Source organism: Cavia porcellus, unplaced genomic scaffold, assembly GCF_034190915.1.
Source record: "Cavia porcellus strain 051 isolate PalLab524CR breed Dunkin Hartley unplaced genomic scaffold, mCavPor4.1 scaffold_25, whole genome shotgun sequence".
Classification (NCBI taxonomy): Eukaryota; Metazoa; Chordata; class Mammalia; order Rodentia; family Caviidae; genus Cavia; species Cavia porcellus.
Genome location: NW_026947508.1, coordinates 29,778,422 through 29,802,330, shown reverse-complemented (window position 1 = coordinate 29,802,330; position 23,909 = coordinate 29,778,422). Strand labels below are relative to the sequence as shown.

The following is a 23,909-nucleotide window of genomic DNA, read 5'->3' as shown; positions in this document are numbered from 1 at the left end:
GAAAACCCACAGCAAGGCATAAGACGGTCAAGATTCAAGAAATGCAATTCAAAAACACAACATTAAAAGCTCTTAGAAAAAAGAAACAAATTACATACAGAGGAAATCCTATCATAAGCACAATTGACTTCTCAACATAAACCCTCAGGTCAAGGAGATCCTGGAGTGAAAGGTGTCAAGTGCCTTGCTCCAAAAGATCTTAAATCCAAACTGATATCTGTTGCAAACCTATCTTTCAAAATCAATGGGAACATAAAATATTTCCATGACAAAGAACTGATAAAATACATGAACACAAAATTAGGACTTCAAAATTTTCCGAAGGACACTTTAGAAACAGAAAAAAAAGTATAACTCCACGAAATCCACAAAATTAAGCTGTCAGGCAGAGCAAGTGGTAAAGCTCAAGGGATAAAAAGAGAGCCTATTTTAGGAAAATAACATGGTAAGGACAAGTCAATATACACCTGTTATGATGATCAATGGGCCTTCTATTCAGTTCATCAGTCAAAGGAAACACATCGATACAATGGATCATGAAGTAAGAAACAACAGTGCACTGCACAGAAGAAATGCAATGAATTCCAAAATCAACTCATAGACCAAGAGTCAAAGGATGGCAACCAATAATCCATGTGATAGGAACCTGAAAAAAACAGGCTCAGCTATTGTGTCTGCAGACAAAGTTGATTTCAAGCCAAGAAGAATTGAGAGAGAGAAAAAAGGTCCCTACATCCTTGGAAATGGAACAATTCAACAGGAAAGCATAATCAGCACAAAATATACACAACAAACAACATCATAGTCAACTATATGCAACAAATCTTAACAAACCTGAAAAAGCACATAAGCACTAATATGGTTACTTTGAAGATCTCAATCATCCATTGACACAAATAGACAGGTCAGCTAGACAAACAGCCAACAAATAAGTATTAGAACTGAACCAAATTTTGAAAAAGTGAATGTAGTGGATATATACTAGGTGTCCCACCTTACAGCATCACTTTCTTTTCAGCTTCTCTAAAATAGAAAGCATACTTCTCATAATCAAACTTGTGTATATGTAAACAACTTGAAATATTCCATGCAAATTACCAGATCACATAGCAGTGAAATTGAAAATCAATGACAAAAGAAACCAAAACAGGAAATTTTAAGATCATCACTCCCAGTGGTTAAGTCCCTGCACAGCTTCCAGCCACACTAGACTTGGCTCTGAAGGTTTCAGGCCTGGGTGGGCCATGGCCAGCAACCTTTGTTCAATCTGGGAAACTGGGGCTCATGAGGTGAGTTCCAGCACATCAGCACGGGCCCAGCTAGAGTTTAAGATTTTCACTCCAGGGCTGGGGAATTAGTTCAGCAGCATAAGCATCTGCCTTGCAAGTGTGTGGTCGTGAGTTTGATCCCTGGTACCGATAAAAATGAAAAAGACAAAAAAAAAGATTATAATTCCCAGTGGATAGGTGGCCACCCAGCGTCCAGCCACACTAGACTAGGCTTGGGAGGTTTTGTGGTCAGTCTAGACCACACCCAGTGAATTTGGTCCATCAAGGGAGCTGAGGGCATATGAAATGAGTTATAGTGCATCAGTGCTTGCCTGGGGAGAGCTTCAGGCTGTAGCCCACAGTTGTTAGAGTCTGCCCAGCTTTCTGAAACACAGGAGGTGGCACAGGAGGTCTTGTGAGTCTGAATAGACAATGCACAGCAAACTCCATTCAGTCCCAGGAACCAAGGGCATAGGAGAAAATTTCCAACAGCTTTGGAACATCACTTAAAACACAGAAATATAGGAAAATGACAAGAAGAATTACCAAAATAATCTCAAAACCCTGGTCCATCCCAAGAAAGCCTAAGAGTCATGCACCTAGAAGAAAATACATGTAATATACTTGAAATACCTGAAATAATAGCAACTGAAATACAGAAGTAACTCCAAAAAGGATTAAATGAATGCAAATTAGAAATAATCTCCCAAGTAAAAGAAGAAATGTTAAAAGTAATGAAAGAAATGCCAAACATATTTGAAGAAGACACAGTTAAAAATTAGAGGAACAAAGCAAAAATAAAGAAACCCTAGATAAAGAATATAAGACATAAAGAGAATAAATGAAGCAGATTCAAAGAGATATACAGGAAATAAAAAATACCATTGAAAGTTGCCCAAACGACCTCAACAATATTGAAGATAGAATTTCAGACCTTGAAGGCAAGAATGCAGCTAGTGCACAGGAAAGGAAAGGTCTTTTAAAAATAAGAAGGAACCAGGAAATAACAATACAACAACTGCAAGATGATGCAAAAAAGAACAACATAAGATTGATAGGGACAAATGAAAAAGAAAGGGACAATACAAATGATATCAAGAGGCCAATTACAGGACTGAAGCTGAAAATTTATAAACATGAGAATGGAAACTGACATTCAGATTAGTGAAGTATAAAGAATTTCAAATATCCATAACCAAAATAAAACTACAAGCAGACATATAATAATCACCATTCTAGAACTCCAACATAAGAATAGAAAATTAAAAGCTGTTAGAGAAAAATGACAGATCACCTATAAAGGAAAACCTATCAGGATTACAGCACACTTCTCAACACAAACAATGAAGTCAAGAAGAACATGGCGCAAGGTATTGCACATCTTGAAGGAAAATGATTTCCAACCTAGACTAATGTACCCTGCAAAACTGTCTTTCAAAATGGATGGAGAAATAAGATACTTCCATGACAATGAACAGCTGAAGAACTTCATGATCACCAAGCCAATCCTGCAAAGAATACTGAAAGACAGTTTAGATGCACTTAGAAAAAATCAACTAAGCAAAGCAGACAATTACACAGAATGAAAAGGTAAAGATTCAAAAGCAGAAATATAACATGTCAACAATAAACCAATATATAACAGTTGTAACCATTAATATAAATGGTCTCAATGCACCAATTAAAAGAAACAGACTGGCAGAATCGATCAAGAAACAATATCCAACCATATGCTGTCTACCAGAAACCCATCTAATCCAAAAGGAAACTCATAAACTGAAAGTCAAAGGATGGGAAACAATACTTCACGCAACAGGAACCCCCCCAAAAAAAGCAGGGGTAGCTATTATGTTTTCAGACAATGTGAACTTCAAACCAAGAATTATTTGAAGAGATAAGAAGGTCACTACATACGAATTAGTGGAAAATTTCAAGAAGAAGAGATAACAATCTCAAATGTATAGGCACCAAATTCCAGAACCCAAGCTATACAAAGCAAGCATTAATAAAAATGAAAAATCAAGTAAACAATAACACAATTATAACAAGAGACCTTAATGCACCATTGACACCAAGGGATAGATCAACTAGACAGAAAATCAGCAAAGAATAACAGAACTGATTCACAGCTGTGAAAAAATGGACTTGATATACGTATACAGAGTGGTCCATCCAACAACAACATATGCAGAGTGGTCCATCCAACAACATCAGAATATGCATTCTTCTCAGCAGTACATGTGACATTCTCTAAAGTATACCATACACTAGGCTGCGCTTGGCAGGATTCAGGCCTGCCCAGGACACGCCCAATGACATTCTCCCAAACTGGGAAACTCAGCTGGTGGCTAGGGTAAGTCCACATGCCACCATGAGCCCCAGGAGACATTAAGATCATCTCTTCTGAAGCTCAAGGGCCCATTAAGAGCCCAGGAACACTAGACTAGCCTTGGGAGGCTATATTACACCACAGTGACCTTCTTCAATTACAGGATTTGAGAGCAAGTGAAGTGAGTTCCAAGGCATTGATCTTTGCCCAGGGAGAGCTTTTAGCTCATCATCAACAGTGGTTAGATCCCTGCCCAGCTACCTGGAGCACTGAAGGTGGCATAGGAGGGCCTGAGAGCCTAAGTGGACCAGGCTCAGCAACCTCCATTCAGAACCAGGAGCCTAAGGCAAAAGAGACAATTTCCAGCACATCAACAGGAAGCCTTGGAACAATACTTGAAAAACAGAAATATAGGAAAATGACAAAGCAGAAGACCAAAATGCAATCTCAAACCTCCAGCCCATCCCAAGAAACCTTAGGACTTATGTAAATAGAATAAAATATATACCATACAACTGAAATAAGAGCAAGTGAAATAAAGAAGCAACTCCAGGAAGCTTTAAAGCAATTAAAACTAGAAATAATCTCCCAGGTAAAGAAGAAATGATAAAAAAAAGAGAGAGATGTTGAACATATTTAAAGAAGACACAGTTAAAAAATTGGAAGAACCAAACAAAAAGGTAGAATCCCTGGATGAACAATATTAAAAAAAACACAATACATAAAGCAGATGCAAAGACATATACAGGAAATCAAAAATTCCTCTGAAAGTGGTAAAAGCCATCTCAATGAAAGTGAAGATAGAATTTCAGACCTCGAAGACAAGATTGCAGCTAGTGAATAGGAAAAGAAAGATCTTTTTAAAATAACAAGGAATCAGGAAATAACAATTCAACAGCTGGAAGATAACACAAAGAAAAACAACATAAGATTGACAGGGATAAATGAAAAAGAACAGGACAACATAAAGGACGTCAAGAGGATATTTAGAGAAGTAATAGCTGAAAATTTCTCAAACATGACAATGGAGACTGACATCAGGATCAGTGAAGCTTGTAGAACTCCAAATATTCATAGCCAAAATAAAACTACATGCAGACATATAATAATCACTATCCCAGAATCCCAATATAAGAATACAATATTAAAAGCTGTCAAAGAGAAAAGACAGATCACCGATAAAGAAAACCTATCAGAATCACAACACACTTCTCAACGCAAATGATGAAGTCAAGAAGAGCTGGGGGTATTTCAGATCCTAAAGAAAATGATTTCCAACCCAGCGTGATGTACCCTGAAAAACTGTCCTTCAAAATGGATGGAGAAATAAGACACTTCCATGACAAAGAACAGCTGAAGAACTTCATGATCATCAAGCCAATCCTGCAATGAAAACTAAAACACAATTTAGATACACTTAGAAAAAAAACCACTAAGCAAAACAGACAATTAAACAGAATGGAAAGGTTAAGATTTAACAGCAGAAAAATAACATGTCAATAATAAACCAACATATAACAGTTATAACCATTAATGTAAATGGTCTCAATGCACCAATTAAAAGAAACAGACTGGCAGAATGGATCAAGAAACAACATAAAAACCATATGCTATCTACAAGAAACCCATGTAACCCAAAAGGATACTCACAAACTGAAAGTCAACGGATGGAAAACAATACTATATGCAACAGAAACCCAAAAACAAGTGGGGGTAGCTATTCTGTTTGCATACAATGTCAACTTCAAACCAATAATGATCAGAAGAGATAAAGAAGGTTGTTACATCCTGGTTAGGGGTAAACTTCAAGAGGATGAGATAACAACCTTAAATATATATGCATCAAATTCCAGAGCACCCAGTTATATAAAGCAAGTATTAACAGAAATGAAAAACCAAATTAGCAGTAACACAATTATAACAAGAGAACTTAACACACCATTGACACCAAAGGACAGATCAACCAGACAACATCAACAAAGAAATAACAGAACTGAATCACATATGTGAAAAAAATGGATTTGATAGATATATACAGAGAGTTCCATCAAACAACATCAGAATAAACATTCTTCTATTAACCCACAGAACATATTTAAGTAAATACAAGAATTGAAATTATTCCATGCATGTTTTCAGATCATAGTACCATGAAACTACAAATTAATAATAAAGAAACTGCAGAAGCTCCACAAACCATGGAAATTGAATAATACACTTTTGAACAATCAGTGGACCACAGGGCAAATTAAAGAAGAAATTTAACAGTACCTACAAAGAAATGAAAATACAAACACAATTTACCAGAATCTTTAGGATGCAATGAAAGCAGTCCTCAGAGGAAAACTTATTGCACTGAGTTCCCGTATTAGGAAACATAATGAACCCAAATAAACACCTTGGTGCTACACCTCAAACATCTAGAAAAAGAAGAGCAAGTCAAGCCCAAAGCCAAGAGAAGGCAGGAAATTATAAAACTCAGATCAGAAGTTAATGCAATAGAGACTAAGAAAACAATCCAAAGAATCAATGAATCAAATAGTTGGTTCCTTGAATGAATAAGTAGAATTAATAAGCCCCTAGCAAAACATTAACAAAAGAAAAGAAAAGTTCAAATACATGCAACAAGGAATGAATAAGGTGAAATCACTACAGACTCTGTGGAAATCAAGAAGATCATCAACACCAATTTCAAAAACCTCTACTCTCATAGGTCCGATAACACAGAAGAAATGGACAGATTTCTAGAAACACATAAACTACTATATCTGGCTCAAGAAGATGCAAAATTGTTGAATAACCCATTTTCTACTAATGAAATTGAAAATGTAATTAAGTCCTTACCTACAAAAAACAGTCCAAGCCCAGATGGGTTTACTGTAGAATTCTACAAGAAATACAAACAAAATGTAATGCCAACACTCCTCAAACTCTTCAGTGAAATCAAAAGGGAAGCAATTTTTCCCAAGTTATTCCTGGAAGGAAATATTTCTCTAGTACCAAAAACTGAGAAAGACCCTACTATAAAAGAGTACTACAGTCCAATATCCTTAATGAATATAGATGCAAAATTTCTCAGTAAAATATTGGCAAACAAGATACAGCAAATCATCAAGAAGATTATATGACATGACCAAGTGGGATTCATACCAGGTATGCAGGGATGGTTCAACATACATAAATCTGTGTATATAATCCACCATATCAATAGAGCCAAAAAGTAAGAATCACATGTTCGTTTCTATAGATGCAGAAAAAGCTTTTGAAGGTCCAACACTCATTCATGATAAGAATCTTACAGCAAAATGAAATAGGTGCTCTTTACCTCAATATGATAAAGGTCATCTACTACAAACCAACAACCAGCATCATTATAAATGGCCAAATACTGAAAGCTTTTACCTTAAAATCAGATACAAGGCAATAATATCCCTTATCACTGCTCCTATTCAACACATTACTAGAGATACTACACAGAGAAATTAGACGAGAGAAATAACAGAATAAAGATAGGAAAAGAGGAAGCTAAATTATCATTATTTGCAGATGATATGATACTCTACATGGAAGAACCCTAAAACTCCTTTGAAGGACTCCTAGATATAGTAAATAAATTCAGCAATGTAGCTGGAAACAAAGTCAATACTCAAAAATCAATAGCATTCCTATACACTGACAACAAAATCACTGAGAGAGAAATAAGTGAAGCCACAACCTTCACAGTAGCATCCAAAAAATGAAATGTCTAGGAATTAATCTCATGACAGAAGTAAAAGATCTATACAGGGAAGATTAGAATCCCTTGAAAAAGAAATTGAAGAGGATCTCAGAAAGTGGAAAGACATCCCTTGGTCATGGGTAGGAAGAATAAATATTGTGAAAATGGCATTCTCTCAAAACTTGTATACAGATTAAGTGCAATCCTAATGAAAATACCATCAACATACCTCATAAATCTAGAGAAATCACTCCTAAAATTCATCTGGAACCTTAAGAGACCTAGAATAGCAAAGACAATTCGAAGCAGCAAAGGCAAGGCAGGAGGCATCAAAATCCCTGACTTGAAGTTATACTACAAAGCTATAGTAATAAAATCAACATGGTACTGGAATAAAAACAGATCTGAAAATCAATGTAAAAGGTTAGAAGATACAAACACAACTGCAAACACACTCTATCACCTTATCTTTGATAAAGGGGCCAAACATGTTCACTGTAAGAAAGACAATCTCTTTAATAAATGGTGCTGGCAAAACTGGTTTTCCATATGCCAAAAACTAAGACTAGACCCATGCCTATCACCATGTACGAAACTAAAATCTAAATGGACCAAAGATCTGAAAATTAAAACAGAAACACTATATCTGTTGGAAGACAAAGTAGGTAAAAAATCTTGAAGATATATCGTTAGGTAGAGAATTCAAGAAGAGGAATCAAATGGTATGGGAAATACTTCCCAGAATCAATAACTAGTATCACGACTTATTAAAAAGTTCTACATATCAAAAGAAATCTACAGCATAGTGAAAAGAAAACCCATAAACTGGGAAGAAATCGTAGTGAACTGTCCCTCAGACAAAGGACTTTTGTCTAAAACATATAAAGAATTAAAACAATCAAACCCATGAAATTCAAAAACCCAGTCCAAAAAATGGGCATCTGAGATGAATACACAGTTTTCAGATGAAGAAATACAAATGGCAAATACATACAGGAAAAAATAGTCATCATCATTAGTCCTTAGAGAAATTCAAATTAAAACCACACTGAGATTTCATCTCATTCCAGAAAGAATGGCCAGGGTCAAGAAAACTACCAAAAAATGCTGGAGAGGCTGTGGGGAAAAAGGAATTCTCTTGCAATGTTGGTGGGAGGGCAGACTGGTGAAACCATGGTAGGGGTCAGTCTCGACATTCCTCAAAAATTAGGAATCGGAAGTCCCATTTAACCTAACTATTCCACTTCTAGGTATATTCCCAGGGAAATGAAACTATCATATCACAGTGATATATATTCTGCCATGTTTATAGCAGCATAGTTTGTAATAGCCAGATCTTGGAAGTGTCCATCAACTGAGGAATGGATAAAAAGTTGTGGTTATTTTTATACTATAAAGTACTACTCAGCTATAAAGAATGATAACATTAAGATATTTATAAATAAATGGACACAACTTGAGACCATACTCATAAGTGAAATAAATCAAACTCACATGTATAAATACCATATGGTCTTCCTAGTGTAAGAAATAGTAAGAGTGCATAAGATTTTATGGTTATCATGATTCCCCATTACATTGCTTTGAAGTCTTATAACGTTTTCATTGATTAGTTGAAACAGTTTTATTCTGTTTTGTTTGATTTTAGTATCTGTGATTGTATGAACAGCTATTTTGAAGAAAACAAAACATTATGATATCCACTGATGAGTTAATATCATCTTGCTTGGAAGTCCTATCATGCTTTTGTTTTTCTGTTTCCATTGGTACTATTATGTTGCATCTTACTGGATTTTAAATATGCGTGATAATATAAACTAATTTTTTTGGACAATGAGACAATATAGTAGCCGTTGTTCATTCTCTATTACTTGGTTCTGCATGCCCTGTAATACTTTCATTCTCTTTAATGGTTTTAAACTATTTTGTTATGTTTGATACTATTGTATGTGAAGGTGTGCTCAACTATTTCAAAGAAAGAGACATAATGGTACTACTGTTAATATCATGTTGTCTAGTGGTGAAGTACAGTGTTGCTTACATTGTTCTGTTCTGTTTTGTCTTAGTATCTTTTTAAAAATTTTAAAAAGAAACCAAAACAGCTGGTCCATGGATATAGCTCAGTATATAAGGACCTTCCTGGCAAATACAAGACTCTGAGTTTGGCTACAGGTAGAAAAAAAAAGAAACCACAAGAAGTTCAGGGGCCGGGGATTTAACTCAGCGGCATAAGCACCTGCCTTGCAAGCAGGCAGTCGTGAGTTTGATCCCTGGTACCGATAAAAAGGCAAAAAGGCAAAAAAATGTTCATAAACACATGAAAATTAAATGACACCAAGCTGAATACCCAGTGAGTCAAAGATGGAATTTAAAAAGAAATTAGACAGCTTCTACAATTAAATGATAATGGCAATACAACATACCAGAATTTATGAGACACAGTGAAAACAGTCCTAAGAGGAAAATTTATAGCACTGAAAACCCACATCAGGAAAACAGAGTAAGCTCACAGAGAAAACATAATGCTGAACATCTAGCTTAAGGAAAAACAAGAGCGTGTCAGATTTAAGATCACATGAAGTAAGAAACTTTCAGTCAGAACAGAAATTAATGCAATGGAGACTAAGAAAACAATGCAAAGAATCAATGAATGCAAAAATTGGCTCTTTGAAATATTAAACAGGGTGGAAAAATCCATAGCCAGAGTAATCAAAAGAAAGAAGGAAAAGTCTCAAATCCATGCAATTAGGAAGGAAAATGGTGAAGTGGCAACTGATCTCCCAGAATCCATACCTCTTTCAACAGCTTACATGCCAGTAAAATGGAAAATGGAGTAGAAATACACAGATTTCTTGATATAGCAATTACCAAAGCTGAATCAACAAGATATGAATATTAAATAAATCAATTTCAGTTGATGAAATTGAAGATGTAATTAAAGACCTACAAGTAAATAAATCTGAAAGCCCATATGGTTCACACTGAATTGTATAAAAAAATTAGAGAGGACCTAATGCCACTGTTTCTCAAACTCTTTAATGTTCTTTTCAGGTAGATATTACCAGAAACTCTTCTCTTTGCAGTTTGCTGTTGGTTATCTCTAACAGCAGAAGTTTCTAGCCCAACTGATCTACAACATTTATGATAAAAACAGGAATATAGAACAAGTAACTCAATAAGATGCCTAAAAAGGATGTAACTCCTAAAAATCTATCTGGCAGTCAATAAAGTGGAGAAAGTGTCCAGGAAGCAACTCAGAAACCAAATGGTCAAATGTTTGGAGAAATCAAAGAAGAAAATGCATACCATGTTCAGTGAGCTCAAACAGGATGTAAACAAGCTGAACATTTTAATTAATAAGATATTTGGCAGCCTTCAAGAAGACACAGACAGCTGACTGAATGCCACAAGACAATTCAGAATATGAATTAATGACCTAGGAAATAATTGATGGTTGTAAAAATGAAGAAAGCACAGTTCCTGGAAATGAAAAGCACAGCTGAGCACCGTGCCAGAATACATGACCAATTAGAAGAGAAAGTACCAGAACTTCAGGACAGGAAGGGTGTAGTAGATATCTCAGGGATTCTTCTTGTAACAAAAGAAATGATGAAAAATCGATCTTAGAGTTCATCAATGACTCTAAAGACACAACCTGAGCAGTACAGAAGTCAATAAAAGACTGAAGAAACAAAGGAAAGTTCTAAATATTTTTCCCCAAAATTATTGCAGAAAATTTTCAAATCTAGACACTGAAATGAACATCCAGATAATGAGGCATTTAAAACCCCAAGGAGATACGTTCACAAAGGAATCTCTCCACAACACATTATAGAAAAAATCAAAGAAAATCAGAACAAAGAAAGAATACTAAAAACCCCTAGAGAGAAATATCAAGTAACTTCAAAAGATAAACCTATCAGAACAACAGCAGATTTCTTAAAATAAATTTTAAAGCCAGGAGAGGCTAGAGGAGTTATCAAGTTCAAAAGCATTTCAATGCACATTATAATATCCTACCAAAATATATTTCCATGTTTAGGAAAAAATACAGAAGTTCCATGACAAGGAGTCATTAAGGGAATTCATGACCAGCAAACCAGCAACACAAGAAATTAAAAATAAATCAAAAGGGAAAAAATAAATGGATTAGTGACACAAAAAGAAACAATGATGGGCAATAGTTGGCATCATTCAGTGATAACTCACAATGTAAATAGTTTATAGATAATACTTTAAGAACAAAAGACCACAAGGTCAGAAATTGTCGATATTCAAAATTTGAGCCAGGTGTTGGAGCAACTGCCTATAAAACAGCATTTGAGAGGCTGAGGCAGTAGGGTCACTGCAAGTTCTAAGTCATCCTAGACCACAAAATGAGTTCCAGGCCAACCTGAACTGCACAGCAAAATCTTATATCAACAAAGACCAAAAAATTCATAATTCAAGTATGAATGAAAACAGTAAAAAATACACATAGCAACATGCTCCAACCAGAATTGGGAGTTGGAAAAACTAATTCAAGCAATGAATTTTTAAAAATGTGTAAACAACTAGAATTTTCATTTTGAGTGCTAAAATTTTTGGATGGAGGTGGCAGTTACCATAATGTGCGCCCCCAGAAAATTCCAAAAGAAATTTGTTCTGCACAGTTTAACTTTGTAAAATAGTTTTCCGTTTTATTAAGAAAAGCAAGACAATTGTAGATAAGTCTTCTGATCTTTTTAGAGTAGAACTGCCTGACTTACTTTAAATGGCATTTAGGATGTCAGGTGTTTGTCTTTTATTACAAGAAATTCAAAATTTTTCCTTTGATTCAAATAAGTGGATGAAAATACTCAAAGTGTTATTGAGTTATCCTCAGCAAGTATACTCACTTGCTGAGTGAAGGATTTGATGACACCCATATTTCTTCACTGTGAAGCTAATAATCTGCCTACTGAGGGACCATGGTGAGAGATAAGACTTTACGAATCTTTGTTGGTCGTGGGCATGGAGTCCAGAGCCTCCAGTAAGCTCAGGTAAATGTACTCACCCTGACTGACAGCCTCAGTGTTTTCCAATATTTTTCAAAATAATCTTCTTAATTTCTCCAAGTAGCCCCAAAACCCAAATGGAATTATAGGAATGTGCCAGTCTACCTAGCTGGCTTTAGGCTTTTATATAGACAATAAAAGTTGGTGTAATTCTCAGGGTCTGCAAAGCAAAGGAATTAACACAGGGCACATAATTTACAGCAATATTTTATCATATGCACCCAAAGTTTCAAATGAAAAACTATGCAGGAGATCCATCCACACACTAGACATGCATAGAACCCAGCTAAGGGCTGGGTCTCACAGCAATGCTCTCCACCTGTCCAGTTATATACCTAGAGCCCATGACAGAGTCCACTCATATCCAGCTAATGCTTAGAGGACATAACAATACATCATACAAGTCTGCATCAAGGATCTGCACTCAGTAGCCCAAAGATCAGTGGTGGAAACCAGAAAGACTTACCCAGAAGGGTGAAGGACCAATGCCAGCAGATGTGGGCCTCTGCACTGGAGCCAGGAAGCCACACTGAGGGGAAAGACCCAGTTCCCTTAAAAAGAACCACAGCTGTCCTCAGTGACAGGGAGGACAGGAGCTCCTCTAACAATGAGGACAAGTGAGTTCGTATCAGGAAATCCAGTGTGAAAACCTTCACCAGGAGAAAAACAGCATCTTCCTCTTTAGTTCTGCTTTGATGTTGTTGGTAATAATCCTCAGTTAGGTGTGCCGTACCCAGAGCCATGCAACTCAGTTCAGCTGGAAGTTTCAAGTGGTCCATTCCTGAGTCCAGCACAAGTGCACTCTCTCACATGGTGTGGACTGAGGTGCTGGGCTGTGTCTTTTCCCTATCATTGACAAGGTCACACTGATTGTATTTGGCCTTCAAACAAGGAAAAGACTATGTGCAGAAAGGTTGCACCTTCCTCATATTGAGAAAAGGCGAAGAACCATATGGGAGAGAGGATGGGAAGGGATTCCAAGTGGCCACAGGAAGGTATCACATGCTATAAATGTGTGTTCTTTATCATCACTGGAGTGATAGTTTCCAGATATTTCAAACAATTTCTGTCTTACAGTCACCACACACTATCCTCAATCTTCTCTACCATGTTATCTTGAAAATAAAAACTACACAGACACACAGACACACACACACACACACACACACACAAACACACACACGCACACACTCAAAATCTGACTGTCCCAATCTGCCTATTGCTGCTTTGCTTGCCATAACAGAACAGCAATCAGCCAAGAGAATGGTGAGGAATCATCTTGTGCACCACACAGGTCATCGCCAAGGTAATCATCAGTGAGGGCAGGTTCCCCTTAGCTTATTCTAGTTTTGGAAATCACAGCTGTATATTTACACCTGTATTTCAGGTACAGGACAGATCTGGCACCTCGGATATTTTTCAGGTTCCCTGAAGCACTTTTTGCTTAGGCTTACCTCATCACAAACAGATCTCAACTGCACATCCGCATGGACAAAAGATGCAGGCTAAGAAACATGAATTTTCCCCTCCCAGAGAGTGATCTGCACATATCTCTGTATCCTGGGGACCACAGTCCTGTCTGGAATGGGCACGGCCCTAAACACTGTGTCCCTTATGGAGACACAGGTTTTCCAAGAATTCCTTGTACCCACTGCTGCACACAGCATGGACTGTAGCTCTATTGTTTTCCTCCAAATACAGAAGAGATTTTATACCACTGGGCTCACATGAGAAGCCTCCCCCCACGCTCTTCACTCTTTCTGCACCACTGCACCCACCAGGGAATTTTCATTTTGCCCCAGGGAGGACATTCCCTGGCAAGTCTCACATAAAATCTGGCTCTAGCTTTGCCTTACCTGATTAGGATGCTTCAGTCCCAATTCTCATAATGAGGCTCCCTCTTCAGCTCCTGGGGCTGCTACTGCTCTGGATCATTGGTAAGGACACCAGGAGATGAGGAGGGGCATGGAGAGAGGGGGTGAGTTTTGGGGTTCATCTGCTGCCTGGCTAAGTTCAGTACATACATGAGATGCACATCCCTGACTTGAAGCATGGGAGTGTGAGTTTAGATCAGTGAGGGAAGGAAATTCCTGAAGGACTGAGGACCAGGCTTCTCATGAAGATTGCCTCAAAGAATGAGAGGGCTGCCCAGATGAATTCTAGAGGGAACCTTGTGATTAAAAACCTTGGATACAATCTCAAATTTGAAAATTTTCCACTGCACTTTAAAATAAAGATACTAACTTCACTTGATAATGATAAAACAGAAATCTATCAAAATGGCTCATAATGTTCCTTCCTGATATTTCACTTCTCCTTCATCATTTTAGGATCCACAGGAGATGTTGTCATGACCCAGACCCCACTCTCTGTGTCTGTGGCCCTGGAGAGCTGACCTCCATCTCCTGCAGGTTCAATCAGAGCCTCCTACATAGTGATGGAAACACCTATTTGAATTGGGTGGTGCACAAGCCAGGCCAGGCTCCAAGGTATATAATTTTTCTGTTTTCCAAAAAGTTATCCTGGACCCAAGACAGGTTCAGTGGCAGTGGGTCAGGAACAGATTTCACACTGAATATCAGCAGGGTGGAGGCTGAGGATGATGGGGTTTATTATTGTATGCAAGATTTATATATTCATCCCACAGTGCTAGAGCACCAAACACAAAGCTCCCTGCCTGGGGAGACCCACAGCACAGGCTGCTCTGCATGAGAGGAAGAGACTGAAGAATCAGAACAATAAGTTGCAGCTGAGGCCTCTGCCCAGGCCTGAGAGGGAGGAAAACAGCAGAGCAGCCAAGACCTGTGCTCTGCTGAGGCCTCTGACACAGAGAGAAGGCTGAAACTCTCTTCCAGGGGTTCCTTTGAGCCCTCAAATTTCTGGGTATTTTTTTTTAAAGAAAATGGATAAAGCCAAACAAGACACACAATAAATTTAGCCTAAAATGACTATTAAATTGTAGTGTCTCATGATTTATAATCGATATTGCACCTTCTTTATATCACATGATAATCCAATGGGTATATGGTGACCATGCTTCTCTCAGCCTGTCTGCAGCTCCTGGAGAGCTTCCTGCATCTCAGAATAGCAAAGTTGAGGGCTGGCAATAGTGAGCTCCTGAGACTCCATGGATCATCGAGAAGTGATGCTTCTTGAAGGGATCTTAGTCTTACTGACTCCATGGTGATTAAAGATCCTGGCTAAAAGAAACTTTAGTCCTGTGACATCTCTCTCATCAATGTAGCAAGGCAAAGGTGAGCATCTAAATTGTGACTCTGCCTCATCACATATTGGGGTTGACATGAGAGAAGTTGAATGATCCTTATTTTGTCGCCATCCTTTCCTGCTTCCTGGTATCCCCTCCGCCTGGGTAGCACTTACACTCTCCTATACACCGGGTCATCAAGCCAGGATCAAGAAAATAAGTATGTGATTTAATAGGTAGAACATTAAACACTTTGTGGAATGTTTTTAGGTCTAAGCTTGTATTGTCATATGTTATGTTTATTAATGTGCACTTGCTGTACTTCTATGTACAGTGTGGGTAGTTGGCATTATGTACATAACACATTTTAATTATTTTTAATTCCTCTTGCAACCTTTATCTTCTCTTCCCTGTCTCTCTAGTTTCCCTATCAATTTGCAGAGCATTTAGCAGCTTATTTTGTATTATCTGTCTTATTTTGCTATTTAATCTATTAATACTTTGGATTTCACATCTAAGAGAAACAATGGGATATGTACGGTTGTGTGTTGATATATTTCATCTAACATAAGGGTCTCAAGCTGCATTCATTTTCGTACAAATGACTCATTCATTTTTATGGCTTGGGAGTACTCCACTGTGTAAGTACATTTCTTTATATCCATTCATCTGTCCATAGTTATGAGCTGCATCCAATATTGAGTGCTTATAAGTTGTGCTGCTCTGAACATGGCTATGAATGAATCATTGTAATTAGATGTCCTGAACCCTTTGTGGAAAATAACTAGAACCAGAAGAGTGGAGTCAAGCTGAATTTCTATTTTTAGGTTTTTGCAGGCTCTGCATATAGAGATCCATGCTGGTTGTACTAGTTTCCATCTCTACCAACCAAACAGAAGAGTGTATTTTTCCCCACAGCCTCACCAATATTTCGTGTTATTTGATTTCTATAGGGTGGCCATTTTTCCTGTGAGAAAATGTAACCTCACTGTTGTTTTAATTTGCATTTTTCTCAGAGCTGGTAATACTGAAAATTTCTTTATATATTTACCATTTATTCTTCTTCTTCTAATAACTTATTGTTCTTCTTCTAAAAACTTATTATTCTTTTTCTAAAAACTCTCTGGCCCTTTCATTTACCCATTTTTGATTGACTCTTATTTAGGAGGTCTGTTGATTTTAGAGTTTTTTACATGTTGTCAGTATTAATCTCCTTCCTAATGAGCATGGGGCAAAGAATTCTCCTCGTTCTACATTTTGTTTTTTCACTCTTTCAGCTGCATCTTTAACTACACAGAAGCATTTTAATTTAATATAATTTAATTTGTTGTTTCTTGATGTTATTTCTGGTACACTGGGGTTCTGTTCAAAAAGGCTTTATTTATTCTTATGCTCTCAAAATTTTATCTATATTATTATCTACCTGAAGATTAAGTGCTTCTGTATTAAAGTCCAGGCTTTTGATTCATATTTATTATATTTTACTGTATGATGAGAAATACAGGTTTAGGCTGAATATTCTCACTGTGTAGCCAGTTTTCCTAATGCTATCTGTTAAACAGGCTGTCTTTCCACCAAGCACAGATATTTGAGGAAGCTCTGTACATTTAATCTGTCCAATTATTGAAAACAGGCTCACACAGAACAGTTTTTGTGCAAGATCCTTTCTGTTGTCTTCCTCACATGCTCTTCTAGTCATAAGAATCCAACCTCACACACAACCCTACCCCAGCCAAGTACAGAACACAAACCATTCTCCATGTTACACAAAACCCAGTGTCTAATGTGGGCTAATGATCTTGTGATATCCGCTTATACTCCTGCTCTCAACCCAGCACCTGATCACAACGGTCATGATTAAATGCTCCACTTCCAGATACCACCTTCTAAGTGAAAGAGCCACCACACTCTCATCAGGGTCAGAGTCACAATGGGGAGCCTGCTGAGCAGGGGCAATGGTACCTGGCAAGGAAGTGAGGAGGAGAAGAATTCAGCAATCCATGGGTAAAAAGCAGGCCAAGGGAACAGACATTGGGAGAAAGCAGGTCTGGTAAGATGTACAGTTAGTCAGTAGAGAGCAGGCAGGGCAGACCACACAGGAACTCTTTGCAGAGCTCAGAAAAGTCCCAATTCCAAGACTGCAGGTTTAGCTCAGTGGCAGAGTGCTTCATTAGGATCCTGAGAGCCTGGCTTCACTCTTAAATATCCACAAACAGAAGAAACAGATAGAAGAAAGCTCCCATCTTCATCCATCACCAGACCAGTCTCCTCTGAATCTGTGGACATGGATCAGGACATGAGGAGTGTTCAGGGTTCTGTACCAGATTCGAAACTCAGCAGCCAAGGATGGCAACCAGGCTTGGGTCTTGGGGACCACAGCAATAAATCACTGAAAACTTTAAGAACATAGCTGATTTCATGTATTTCTTTATTTTGGGTGAATTATTTTTATTATCATTATTTTGTGTTTCATATGAGAGATGGATCATTCATACATTCAAATGAAAAATCACAGCATTGGGGACAATTCCTTGACTTACACAGGATGGCTAAGATGAACAGCTGGGGATGTCATGCTGCATCTGATGAGATCTCCTCCATACCTCCTCCATTGGGAAGAAAACCTCTGGCCAGAGAAAGATACCCTCAAGCATTCACGCATCAGGATTGTTAAGTTTTTTGCCAGCAAATGAAGACTTCAGCTCTTGAAATGCTCTAATCAGCTCTCAGACAGGTTCAGGACCTTCACATCACCCGAGGCTTAGGAAGTCCACAAATCAAGTGACATTAGGGCTCATTGTTGGGAGACCACACTCTGTCCACTGATGAGATTTTGCACATGAGCTCAGGTCCATATTCCAGTCTCACCATTTAACACTGTGTATGCACTGTCTCCAATTGTAGAGCAAAATACCATGTAGATCTTACTTTTGCATTGTCTACGAAATTATAGTTAAGACTATTACTCAACTCAGTTCTTAACACTCCCATGCAATTCCCTGAGAGAAACATGATCCTCAAAATTTTGCACTACAAAAACAATGAGCCAGATTTAAGAACAGGAATTCTTCCACAAATGAGAAATCTATAACATAATACTTTACTTTCTTTGCACTGGGGTCCAAGAAGCTCAGTGTTAGAGCATATCCACGGTCATGGGACTTTTTTTCCTTTTAGGATAGTTATGTAGTATTAAAATTTATGTTTATGAAAAGTAAACATTTCAGGACATATTTCTATTGATTTTGATACATACATACATACATACATACACACACACACACACACACACATACATCTTCAAAAACCTATTTGGTCTTTAGAGCAGGTCCAGCATCCTTAGACATTCCAGGGTGCACTCTGTTCACTCACCACAAACACACCTAAGACTCACTGCTTGCCTACCCCTGCATAAACTCTCTGGATGTTTCACATGTTCATATGCAGCTTTCCTGTAATGAGAACATCACAAACTATTTGAATTGTTGTTTTTCTCTATAGAAAAGGTTGTTTTAAGCTTTGTAGAATATATATCAATTATTCTTGTTTTCATAATTCTGTGGGTTTCTCAAGTGTAGGTGAAGCTCTCATCTTGGTGCATCCCCATTACATCTGTGCATGGCACCACCCACATCACCAGGTGTTTTACCTGATAGCATTCAACATGTCTGTTATCGCAGTAAACACCTGCATACCAAGCAAGTAAAGAAAGGCCACTTCATAGAGAGACAACTTGAAGATCCAGTGCAGAACTTCAACAATTACAAGTGGTCCATGAGACTCATCTTCATCGCTTCTATGCTTCAAAGAACAGTCAGTGCTTATTTCCATTTGAAAGTGGATGCATGAATGGAATTAGTTAGCACATTGCAAGTTTTTCTTCTTCAGAAACAGACTTCTTTTAATGAACTGAATTTGAAATTAACTGACTGTGAAGTAGAATATCTGGGGAACCCTTAATTCCTGTGGACTGAGGATCTTCAGTGCTGACATCTGGAAAGCACACAAGGAGGCAGCACACACAGGAGCAGCCTAGAGAGGGGCCGGGAGATAAAATTCTGACAGATGGAAAGGTAAGGGACACAGTCTCAGGCACACCTCTAGGAGCTGAAGAATCACAGATTCCCTTCTAGATCGTCCAGAGTGAGTTCATCCTGACAGCATCCTGGCTCTATCACACTAAGGACTGAGATGTACTTATGACCTCCAGAACTGTAAAATGATGACTTTTGAATGTTCAAGACATAATTGCATACAAAGTCTTACTGTACAAATAAAAAAGTAATGTGAATGTCTTTACTGAGTTTTCCTGTAAGACTCTTCCATAATAAAGGATGTAAGGGACACCAATCATTTAATTTTCTGCTGAACGCTGTCACCTTTCTTATCAGGAGGAATGGGCAGACTCTTTATGTAGACAAAGAGAGTGCAACTCCTGTGTCACATGGTCAGCAAACAGCAAGACAGACACTAAAATGAGTTTGTCCTCCAGGGTGAGTCACATATGGAGAATCACTACAACATTCTTGACAGTCATTATGTGCCATATCTTCAAATTAGAAGTTAATGATGGCAACAGTGAAATCTCTTCCAGACCCACATTCAATGAACTGAAGAGAGACCCCAAACTCTAAGCTCTCTGTGCAGCGAGCCAACAGTTTCTGATGGAACCAGGATGAGTGGCTGACCTGCTTGATCCTAGCCTGGGCAACACAGTGAACTCAAGGCCAGCCTAAACTACAAAGTGAGAACCTGACTCAAATGCCCCAAACAAAAATAGATTTTAAAGGACTCACTTCCCTAAGAACAATTTTAATTAACTTAATAAGTGAGTATGTACACATATGCATTTATATATAGCTATGTGTACACATTTATAGGTGTGTATTCACTTATGTGTATATATAAATACAAATTAATATATAAATACTTATATATGGATACATTTCTTCACATAAATATTTATAATACACACATAAATATGTTAACATGTATTCAGACTTACAGTTAATATCTCCATGTGGAGATAGCTAGGACAGTATATTCACCACCGCCCAGGAACTGCATACTTATTAGCTAAGGCACAATCATTTTCCCCTTCTCCACTTGTCTTCAACAGGACACCTACTTCCCTAGCTAAACTAAGCATTTTTTAAAATCTTCCTTCCAATCCTTTTGAAAGCAGTGCCCTTATGGAGATTAATCACTGGGCCAGGAAGCTTACGGGGGAACACATTTTCTAACATCAAAGTAGTTCACCTGGAAATGACAGTTGCTAGAAATGTTTCCTAGATCCACAGTGTTACTAGCAGAAAGTTGCTCTGATGAGCAGTAATTGTGATGTCGGGGTGGTTTCTCCTACTGGAGAAGAGAACTTTGCACTGTCTTCCAATAGAGACTCAGCCTGTAACAATGGAATCCTTGCTCCCGAGATGGATGCCACTTAGACTTTCTCTATTGCTTTTCCCCCAAATACACAGGATTTGGATGAGATGAAATTATTTTCTTCTGTTTCACTTACTGCTGACTCCTGTGAGACAGATGAGGAACAGGGCCTTAAGAGTCCAGACAGGTCCAATAAGGAACTTTTCCACCTCTTGAAGTATTCAGAAATAACACACACACTCAGAAGGTAAAATCATCCAAGACACTTGGTGCACACTTGTAACCACAACACAGTGGTGGCTGAGGCAGGAGAATAGACAGTTGGAGATGAAGCTGGGCGAGTGAACAGCACAGTGAGATGCAGTCTCAAAATCTGGGAAATGAAACAGACTGGTGTGGCTAATTGTGAATGTCCCAGGCTTAAGCCCCAATGCACAAACACACACACACACACACACACACACACACAGAGAGAGAGAGAGAGAGAGAGAGAGAGAGAGAGAGAGAGAGATGATGATGATGATGATGATGATGATGATGAGCACATCTAGAGATCCTTTTATTTACAATAAAAGCACACATTACAAAATCCTTATTCGCTTATTTTCCCATAAACTCAGTTTCTCAGATATGTAAGGATACACTGCAGCTCTTGAGCTGTCATAAAGCATACCATGTACTTACAGACTGGTATCAGTATGGCTTCGTTTTCTCATGGTTTTAGGAAAAGTCTGAAAGTGACCCTCTTTCCACAGTGACCATCTTACATAAGTCCAGGAAATATCAGCCACTGATTTTAATTACACTGGCACATTAAAAATCAGATTCAATAGTGCCATTCTAATATTTAGAATGTCCCTTTAAACTATGGACCATGGCTGCTCTGTATCTGTTATAAAAGTAGAAATGAAAAAGATGATTTATGATTACTCAGAAAAGAGTAGCATAATATATTATTCCTTATTCACTTTATATAAAGTCAAGAGAAATTTTTTTCTTAAAAAAGTTTTGATTGAGGGGAAGGAGCAAAGATGGCAGATAGATAACAACTGGCTACAGATGCTCCCTGAGATAGTCAACTTAGAATTCAACATAATACAGTGTGTGGAGTCCCAAATAGAAGGAGATGAATTCTCTTGTCCCAAGAAGAAATTGAGTTGAGATGAACCAACCAAACATACAATCCCGGTGCTATTATTGGAACAGTAAAGGTTCAGTGTTCCCGCTGCAGCAGGCGACTTACCAAACATCCAGGGTCCCACCACGACTTGCTGAGCTGTCCAAGGTCCCACTGCTTTGACTCACTGGAGGCACACTTACATTGAGTTTGGGGGTCGGTGAGCTGAACAGAGAGCTGAGTAGACAGGGTACCTACATCAACCTGTGGTGAGTGACAGGAGGGGAGCCATTGCATACAAAGGGGGCTCCAGCAGATGACATTCTGGGGCTGTGCAGGACTGGCAAGTACAAGGGGCAGCAGTGACTTCAGTCAGTTGTTCTCTTGCCGAACAGGATTGTTGGAGTGAGCTAGGCCTGGGTCACATGATCTGGCTGAGACCCAATAAGTTATCTGAAATCAAGTCCTTACAGTGGTGGTGCACACTAACCACACTAACCCAGTGGAGCCTCAGAAGTTTGACTGACCCAGAGGGGAGGCGGCGCAAAGTAATATGCAGTTCAGGCCACAGCAGCATGACTGACCTAGGCGGAGGCAGCACAGGGTAATACAGTGCAGGCTACAGCAGCTTGACTGACCTGAAGGGGAGACAGTGCAAAGTAATACAGTGCAGGCCACAGGAGCATGAATGACCCAGAGGGGAAGGGCCAGCATACGCTGTCCCCGTGTGCAACTCACTAGCACACAGCAGTGGGAAGGGTCATCTAACAAGTGCATTTCAGAAGAATTGCAACCAACAAAGAAAGAAACTGGAGCCTCCTGGAAGAAGTAAAAAATATGGGAAGAGGAAGCAACAACAAAAAGTCCCCAGGTCCCAACCCTGAGAACACTGATCCAGGAAGGGTAAATACTAAGGGAAATGAGAACATCAAACATGCAATATCACACACGGTGCCAGTAGACATAAAGAGACATATTCAGGACCTCATAGACGAGTTCAAAAGTGAAATATTTAGCCAAGTAAAGCAAGATGTAAGAAGACTAATAAAAGAGATATTATGCACCCCTCAAGCAGACACAGATAGAAGAAGGGAAGAACACAAACAAAGGAGAGAACCATTTGATAAAGAACATAAAAAATAGAATATATGAAGCACATTGAAAGAGATTACCAGGAAATTAAAAACTCTATGGAAAGATGCAAATCAGCTTGTAAGAAACTAAGGATAGAGTATCTGAACTGGAGGACAATATTTTAATGTGGGATTATGAAAGGGAAAACTTTTTAAAAATACAAGGAAGCAAGCAATAACAATACAAAGGCTAGAACACAACAAGAGGATCTATAACTTGAGAATAAAGAATGTGAGTTATTCACAGAAATAATTCAGGAAAATTTCCCAAACATAGGAAAAGGATATGATATTCTGATATATGAGGCATACAGAACTATAGCCACATACACCCAAAAGAGAGCTACACCCAGGCATATAATAATCAAGATCCCAGAAATTCAGTATAAGAATAGAATATTAAAAGCTGTTACAGACAAGAAACAGATAACCTATAAAGGAAGGCCCATCAGAACAATGGCAGACTTCTTGACATGAAACATCAAGTTAAGAAGAGCATGGAGCAAAATATTCCAAGTCCTGAAAGAAAATAACCTCCATCCCAGATTGATACACCCTTCTAAACTGTCTCTAGAAATTAATGGAGAAACATGATGCTTCCCAGACAAAGAGAAACTTGGAAGCTCACAAGCACCAATCCAACTCTACAGAGAATACTGAAGGGCATTCTACAGAGAGAGAAAAGTACTAGGATTCCAGGAATAATGAAAGAGAGCCT

General features: G+C 38.2%; 2 long non-coding RNA genes across 3 annotated transcripts in view; one reads left to right on the top strand and one right to left on the bottom strand.

The window, feature by feature from the left end:
* Positions 1 to 22,682, bottom strand: part of LOC134473005 (uncharacterized) — a 38,646-nt gene extending 15,964 nt beyond the window's left edge. The window contains exon 1 of the long non-coding RNA XR_010043091.1: positions 22,185 to 22,682. This is a non-coding gene — a long non-coding RNA (uncharacterized LOC134473005). The remainder of the gene's footprint in view (positions 1 to 22,184) is intronic.
* On the top strand, positions 13,622 to 19,851 carry LOC111758243 (uncharacterized). Of its 2 annotated transcripts, none has more exons than XR_002792447.2 (3): positions 13,622 to 14,288; positions 14,682 to 14,840; positions 15,398 to 19,851. It is a non-coding gene; the product is annotated as an uncharacterized LOC111758243 (long non-coding RNA). The 2 variants fall into 2 exon arrangements; XR_002792448.2 differs by lacking the exon at positions 15,398 to 19,851 and adding an exon at positions 14,999 to 15,307 and having other exon boundaries at positions 13,627 to 14,288.
* Positions 22,683 to 23,909: the final 1,227 nt, after the last annotated feature.